Source organism: Budorcas taxicolor, chromosome 2 (assembly GCF_023091745.1).
Source record: "Budorcas taxicolor isolate Tak-1 chromosome 2, Takin1.1, whole genome shotgun sequence".
Taxonomy (NCBI): Eukaryota; Metazoa; Chordata; class Mammalia; order Artiodactyla; family Bovidae; genus Budorcas; species Budorcas taxicolor.
The window spans coordinates 150,852,925-150,859,251 of NC_068911.1; positions in this window are offsets into that span (position 1 = coordinate 150,852,925).

Sequence of the window (6,327 nt, forward strand, 5' to 3'; positions counted from 1 at the left end):
ACATCCTAGGTTATAATCCTAGGTTATAATCCTAGGTTATAATCCTAGGTTATAAAAATCTAGGTTGAATTGAATCCAGCCCCCCAACCCCAATATGACCTCTAGCTTCTGTCTTTAAGACTGAAAGCAGCAAATTTTTGGCTGTTTTAAAACAGTCACCTTCCTTATTTTGGCCATTGGGGTTCAGCAGGATAAAGGTTCAGTCAAGAAGCTACTGTCTTTACTTTTAAATGCAGTCTTAGGTACAGTTTTTTTATACTTTGATTTTATTATACTTGAAACTAAAATGCAGAACTATCCAGTTCAGTATTGGATATCTGTATTGCATGTCAAGAGCATGACATCTGGAGTCTAAATCCCAGTTCAATGATCAGCCACATGTAGCTACACATATAGCTTCAATGATCTGCTACATTTGGATACATTTGGATACCTTTGGATACATTCTTAGCCTAAAGGCATCTCAGTTTCATCATCTATAAAATGAACTAATTGTAGTTCCTACCTCTTACATTTGTCACAGGAATTCAATGAGATACATATAAAGTTCTTAAAATAGCACCAGCACCTAACACAGAATAAATCTTCAACCTGAATAAATGTTAACCATTACTGTGTTTTCAGCTGTCTGCCTCCTGGCATTTCCCTCCCTCCCCCTTCAGCTCTACCCCACAACTTACCAGTCTGCTTTTACTTTCTGCAAGATGTCATGTTCTCTTGCCTCTAGGCCTTCATGTATGCCTCTTTATCTACTTGGCTAATTCTTATTTCTAAAACAGTCAGATGTTTTTTCATATCCATCCATTTGAAGTTTGACAATGCCAAGGACAGGGAGTAATAAGAACCCTTGTATGTTGCAAGTGGAAGTATAAATTGGTACAATTTTTGGAGAGCAATTTGGCAAGAGCTGGAAAAGTTAAAGGTACCCATAATCTGCATCTCAATAGCTACACTCCTAGGGATATACGTTAAAGAAACTTTCACACCTGTACACAGGAAATATGTGAGAATGTTCCATACAGCATTGCTTTTTATAGCAAAAATACTGGAAAGAACTTTAGTGTCCTTCAACAGGAGAGTAGATAAATACCCTGGTGATCATAACATACAGTCATATACTGGAATGCTGCTGTTGTTGTTCAGTTGCTAAGTCGTGTCTGACTCTTTGCGATCACATGGACTGCAGCATTCCAGGCTTTGCTGTCCTTCATTATCTCCTGGAGTTTGCTCAAATTCATGTTCGTTGAATCAGTGATGCTAACCATCTCATCCTCTGCTGCACTCTTCTCCTTTTGCTTTCAATCTTGCCCAGCATCAGAGCCTTTTCCAGTGAGTCAGCTCTTCCCATCAGGTGGCCAAAGTACTGTGTCAGGAGCCGAGTTAGGCATTACTGACGAAACGGAGGCACGGCCCCAACCCCCTCTCCTCATTCTGCAGGCACAGTCCTGGGATGAAGGAGTTAAGTTTTGTGATTCTGACTTGTTCTTTCCTTTCTTCCCTTGAGTTGGCTGGAAAGAATGTTAAGGTGCTTATTGTTCTTGAGAGAAGCATGAGAAAGCACAACGCCTTCTGCAGTTGTGCCCAGAAAATAATCTATAAAGTAACCATTGACATTTGTTCAAGGATTTTTACAAAGAATGTCCCAGGATGAGCACGTAGGCCGCAGCTTGAGGCCATGGGAAGGATTGTTATCTGAGACCTGTTTGTGAGGGAGATGTTTATGGCAAAGGAAGTTTGCTGAGTTTAGGGTTTAGGAATAATTAATAGTTAGAAGCCTTTTTAGGAGATAGTGAGCTTAGGATACTAGGGGCAAGCAGGAGTTAGAAAGATAAGAAATAAACTGAGGAATGTGGAATGCAGCCCAGACGAAAGCATGAGTTACAATGTGATCACAAGTAAATGCAACTCTGAGAGAATCGCTGAAGCAGGAACTCTGTTTGAAGGGCAACAAGGAGATAATAAATCCGGGTGATGGGGAGCTGAAAATGTAAAACCTCTGACCTAATGCTTTTGAAAAAGTATAAAAGAAGACCTGATGCTTGACATAAACATGTAGTCCCGTACCTCGAGTCAGAGGCCACAACATTTCCTGCCTTCACCACTCATCCCTTCAGGCTGATTCCCTGGCTGCTGGAGCTGGACTCCGGCAGTACTGGAGCTTCAACATCAGCACTGGAATGCTACATCACAATTAAATTAGCTTCATGTAAGAACATGGGTAAATCTCAAAAACATATTGCTGACTAAAAGAAACAAGTTTCTAAAGGAGATATACAGTATGATACTAATAAAAAAAGTTTAAAATCATGCAAATTGGCTACACATTGTTTATGGATACATGCATATGTAATAACCCACTCCAGTGTTCTCCCCTGGAGAATCCCAGGGACAGGGGAGCCTGGTGGGCTGCCATCTATGGGGTCGCACAGAGTCGGACATGACTGAAGCAACTTAGCAGCAGCAGCAGCAGCATATGTAATAAAAGTGTGAAAACATGCTATGGGAATAATAAACACCAAATGCAAGGTGATGGGTACCTTTGAGGAGGAGGGGGAAGAAGGAGAAAAGGGAATAGAGTTGGGTGGGCTTCACAGAAAGTTTCAACTGTATTTCTTCTTTTAGAAAAAGCACTCATGCACGTTTAATTATAAAACGTTAAGATTCCAGAAAGCTGGGTGGTGGGACAAAGATGTTTGTTCAATCAGTCATAAGTTTAAATAAACCAAAAGCCAGATGAAGAAAATGGAAAGATTGGTTGAAAGATCTGTGTAATAAAAAGCCTTCGGCTCTCTAGCTTCCCAAACAGTCAAGTGATTACCCCTGTTTCCATCTGACCCATCCATTTCCACCCGTTCCTCATCTCCACCAACAGAGATTCATTTTCTATACACTCTAGCCTTGGGGAAGGCAGTGGGGAGGCACAGGGCTTACAATGGGATTAAGTGGAAGAGGCTTGGAACTTAGAATGTATTTTTAAGACTCTGGGAACACTCATAGCCAAGTTTATAAGTCCCAAGAAACTAGAGGATGCTTCTCTGGAGAAAAGGTCTCCCAATACTGACATTTGTGGGCCCTCTAAGAAATCTGGCACATCAATGCTGTGCTTAGTTGCTCAGTTATGTCCAACTCTTTGCAACCCCATGGAATGTAGCCAACCAGACTCCTCTGTCCGTGGGATTTTCCAGGCAAAGATACTGGAGTGGGTTCCCAAGCCCTCCTCCAGGAGATCTTCCCAACCCAGGGATTGAACCCAGGTCTCCCACATTGCAGGCAGATTCTTTACCATCTGAGCCACCAGGGAAGCCCATGAATACTAGAGTAGGTAGCCTATCCCTTCTGCAGCAGGAATCGAACTGGGATCTCCCACATTGCAGGTAGATTCTTTACCAGCTGAGCTACCAGAGAAGCCCAGCATACCACTGGTACACCTCATAATAAGCCCACTAATCCAGTGCTTCTCACAACATAAGATGCATTTGAGTCATGTAGCAATCTTGTTAAAGTGCAGATTCTAAATCTGTAGTTTATGGTGGGACCAGAGATTCTGTATTTCCAAAAAGCTTCCAAAGGAAGCCAACGCTGCTAGTCCCTTTTGAGTAGTAAGGTGCTTGTCAACGCTTCTTGCCCACACACTCAGCCTCCACTCAGCTTTTTGGAATCTCATCCCTAAATATAAACAGGCTGCTAAAGAAATCAGACTTTTGATTCATTAACATAAATGAGACAAAACAAAAATAAACAAACAAAAAGAAAAACAACAACAAAGAAATAGATCAAAGCAAAGAGAAGAAGAATAACTAAAAGAAACACACTATAGTATGCTTAGAAATAAGATATTCCTGTCCATAAAACATACAATATCCTCTGAAAGATAGAAGATACTCCCGTCAAATAAAACAAGGATAGGAACTTCCCCAGTGGTTTGGTGACTCCCAGTTTCATTCCCTAGTCAGGGAACTACATCCCACATGCTGCAATTAAGACTCAGATCAGTCAAATAAATAAATATATAAAAGAAAAGAAGGACAAAATAATATGGGAAGGGGAGGTGGGGAAAAAACATCTTGGGTATTAAAAATAAAAAAAACCTGAAACTTAAAATGGTTGAAGATAATGACAAGGAAATATCTCAGAAAAATAGAACAACAAAAACAAAGAAACAATGGGTACAGAGTTTCAACTTTGCAAAATGAAAACAGTTTTGAGACTGTTGCATTAAATTCCCAATAAATGACTTAACTGACTGAATTGTACACTTAAAAATGCTTAAGATGAGAAATTTCACATTCTGTATATTTACAATTGAAAATAAAAATAAAATACAGCAACCCAAAGCAACAGAAAACAGAAGAAAAAAAAATGAAAGTATCAATCCAGAAATCTAACTTTTAAATAATAGGCATTCCAGAAAGTGAACAAGGAAAATGGAGAAGAAATTATCAAGGAAATAAAGAAAATTGCCTCCAAAGCTAAAGTACATGAGCTTCCATTTTGAATGAGTGCTCAGTTCAAAAAAATTAAGTCACAGCAAAGGAAATCATTATAAAATTTCCAACCCATAGCCTAAAGAGAAAATCCTAAAGCCTCCAGAGGCAGAGAAGATGTAACATACAAAGGATCAGGAATATGAATAGGAATCAGGCTTTTCACAATAGCAACCTGGAAGGTAGAAGAAAATGAATAATACCCTCAAAATTATGACAGGAAATTATTTTCAAAACTTAAATTCAATAACCAGCCCAACTATAAATTCAACTACAAATCAAGTATTAAGATAAAATAGATTTTAAAATATCCAAAGATTCCAATATATCCCCCTATGCCTTTTCCTTTCGAAGTTACCAGAGGCGGTGCTTCAGCAAAACAAGGAAGTAAACTAAGAAAAAGGACGGCATGGGATCCGTGAAATGGGCAAAACCAGCCCAGGAAAATCCCAGAATGACAACTGTTCAGGAAGTCTAGAGAGCAGTCAGTTCCGATTGAAACAAGAGGAAGGAGACTCTGGGACAAAGATTCTAGAGCAAAAATAGAACTTATGCATTTGAGTATACAGAAAATACTGCCAGACTTTTGGACAGAGTCTTAAGAGCACTTTCAGGGGTGGGGGCAACCAACTGTAGATAATACAAAAAACTAACAAGAGAGGAGGAAAAAGGCAATAATTAATTCTAAGAAAAATGAAGGGCTGTATAAATTATAAGGCACAGCTGTAGTACCCATTGGCTCATTGGTAAACAGTATTTGCATACATAATTTAAATGCTGATTACTGGTTTAACTAAAATTTTTACATAAATAAGGGAGGTGGGGAACAGAAGTGACAGACTCATGTTTTTAACTGTCATGGCAGGAAGTCAACAAATAACCCTTAAAATGAATAAATCAAGAATTAGAAGTATATGGATTTATTTGGACATATGGATCGAATCTGGATGAATATGTAATAGAGTTGAGACTATTGCCTCTAAAGAGTAGGCCAGGGAACAACTTTTTTCATTACAAGCCTTCTAGTATATGTATGTATTTTAAAGCTATGTATCTGCATTATTTTAGTTCAATAAACTATGTTAAAACATTAGCATATAATTTGGGAGTAGTTTCAAATGGAAGTTTATCCATGGTCGGTAAGCAAAGAAATCCATTTTGAAGGGCTATCTGGGCCTTCATGACAAGGGCTAGTTATTTGTTCATTTTTGCATTCCCCATCCCTCCGTTTACCAAGAGCACGTAGCAGAAAGTAAATCAATACATGTAAAGAGAACTCAACTACATTTGTTCGATTCTCCTTGGAGAAAAAGACAAAACAAGACGCACAGGCGTAAGACACAGACGCAGCACAAAAATGAGTTCATTTTCCACATGCAGATAAGTTTAAATATATATATGTCTCTGGCAGAGGTACTGGAAAGGGTTTCAAAGGCAGAGAAAAATCATGTTCGGGGCACCTGGAGGCAACTCTAGGCACAGAAATGGAGGCATGACAGGAATCTAGGTAGGCTCATTCACTTCGGTGACTTCTCATTCCTTTTCTTCCTTGACCTTGCTAACAATCTGTAGTTAGATAAATTGAGAATTTGTCCGTTTCCTTCACCAGACTATAAGCTCCTCGAGGGCGGGACCTCATGTGTTTCACTGTATCCCCAGCGCAGAGCAGGAGCCCACTACACATTTGGTGAAATGAATGAGCGACGGTGCCTCTGGACAGCCATTGGTGTGGCACGAGGAAGGGTCACTGACAAGCTGAGAGCAAAGAAGCTGGCTGGGAGATGACAAGTGCGAGCTTCTTGCAGGTCCTCTGAAATTACCAGACCGGAAGAGTGGAAGTAAA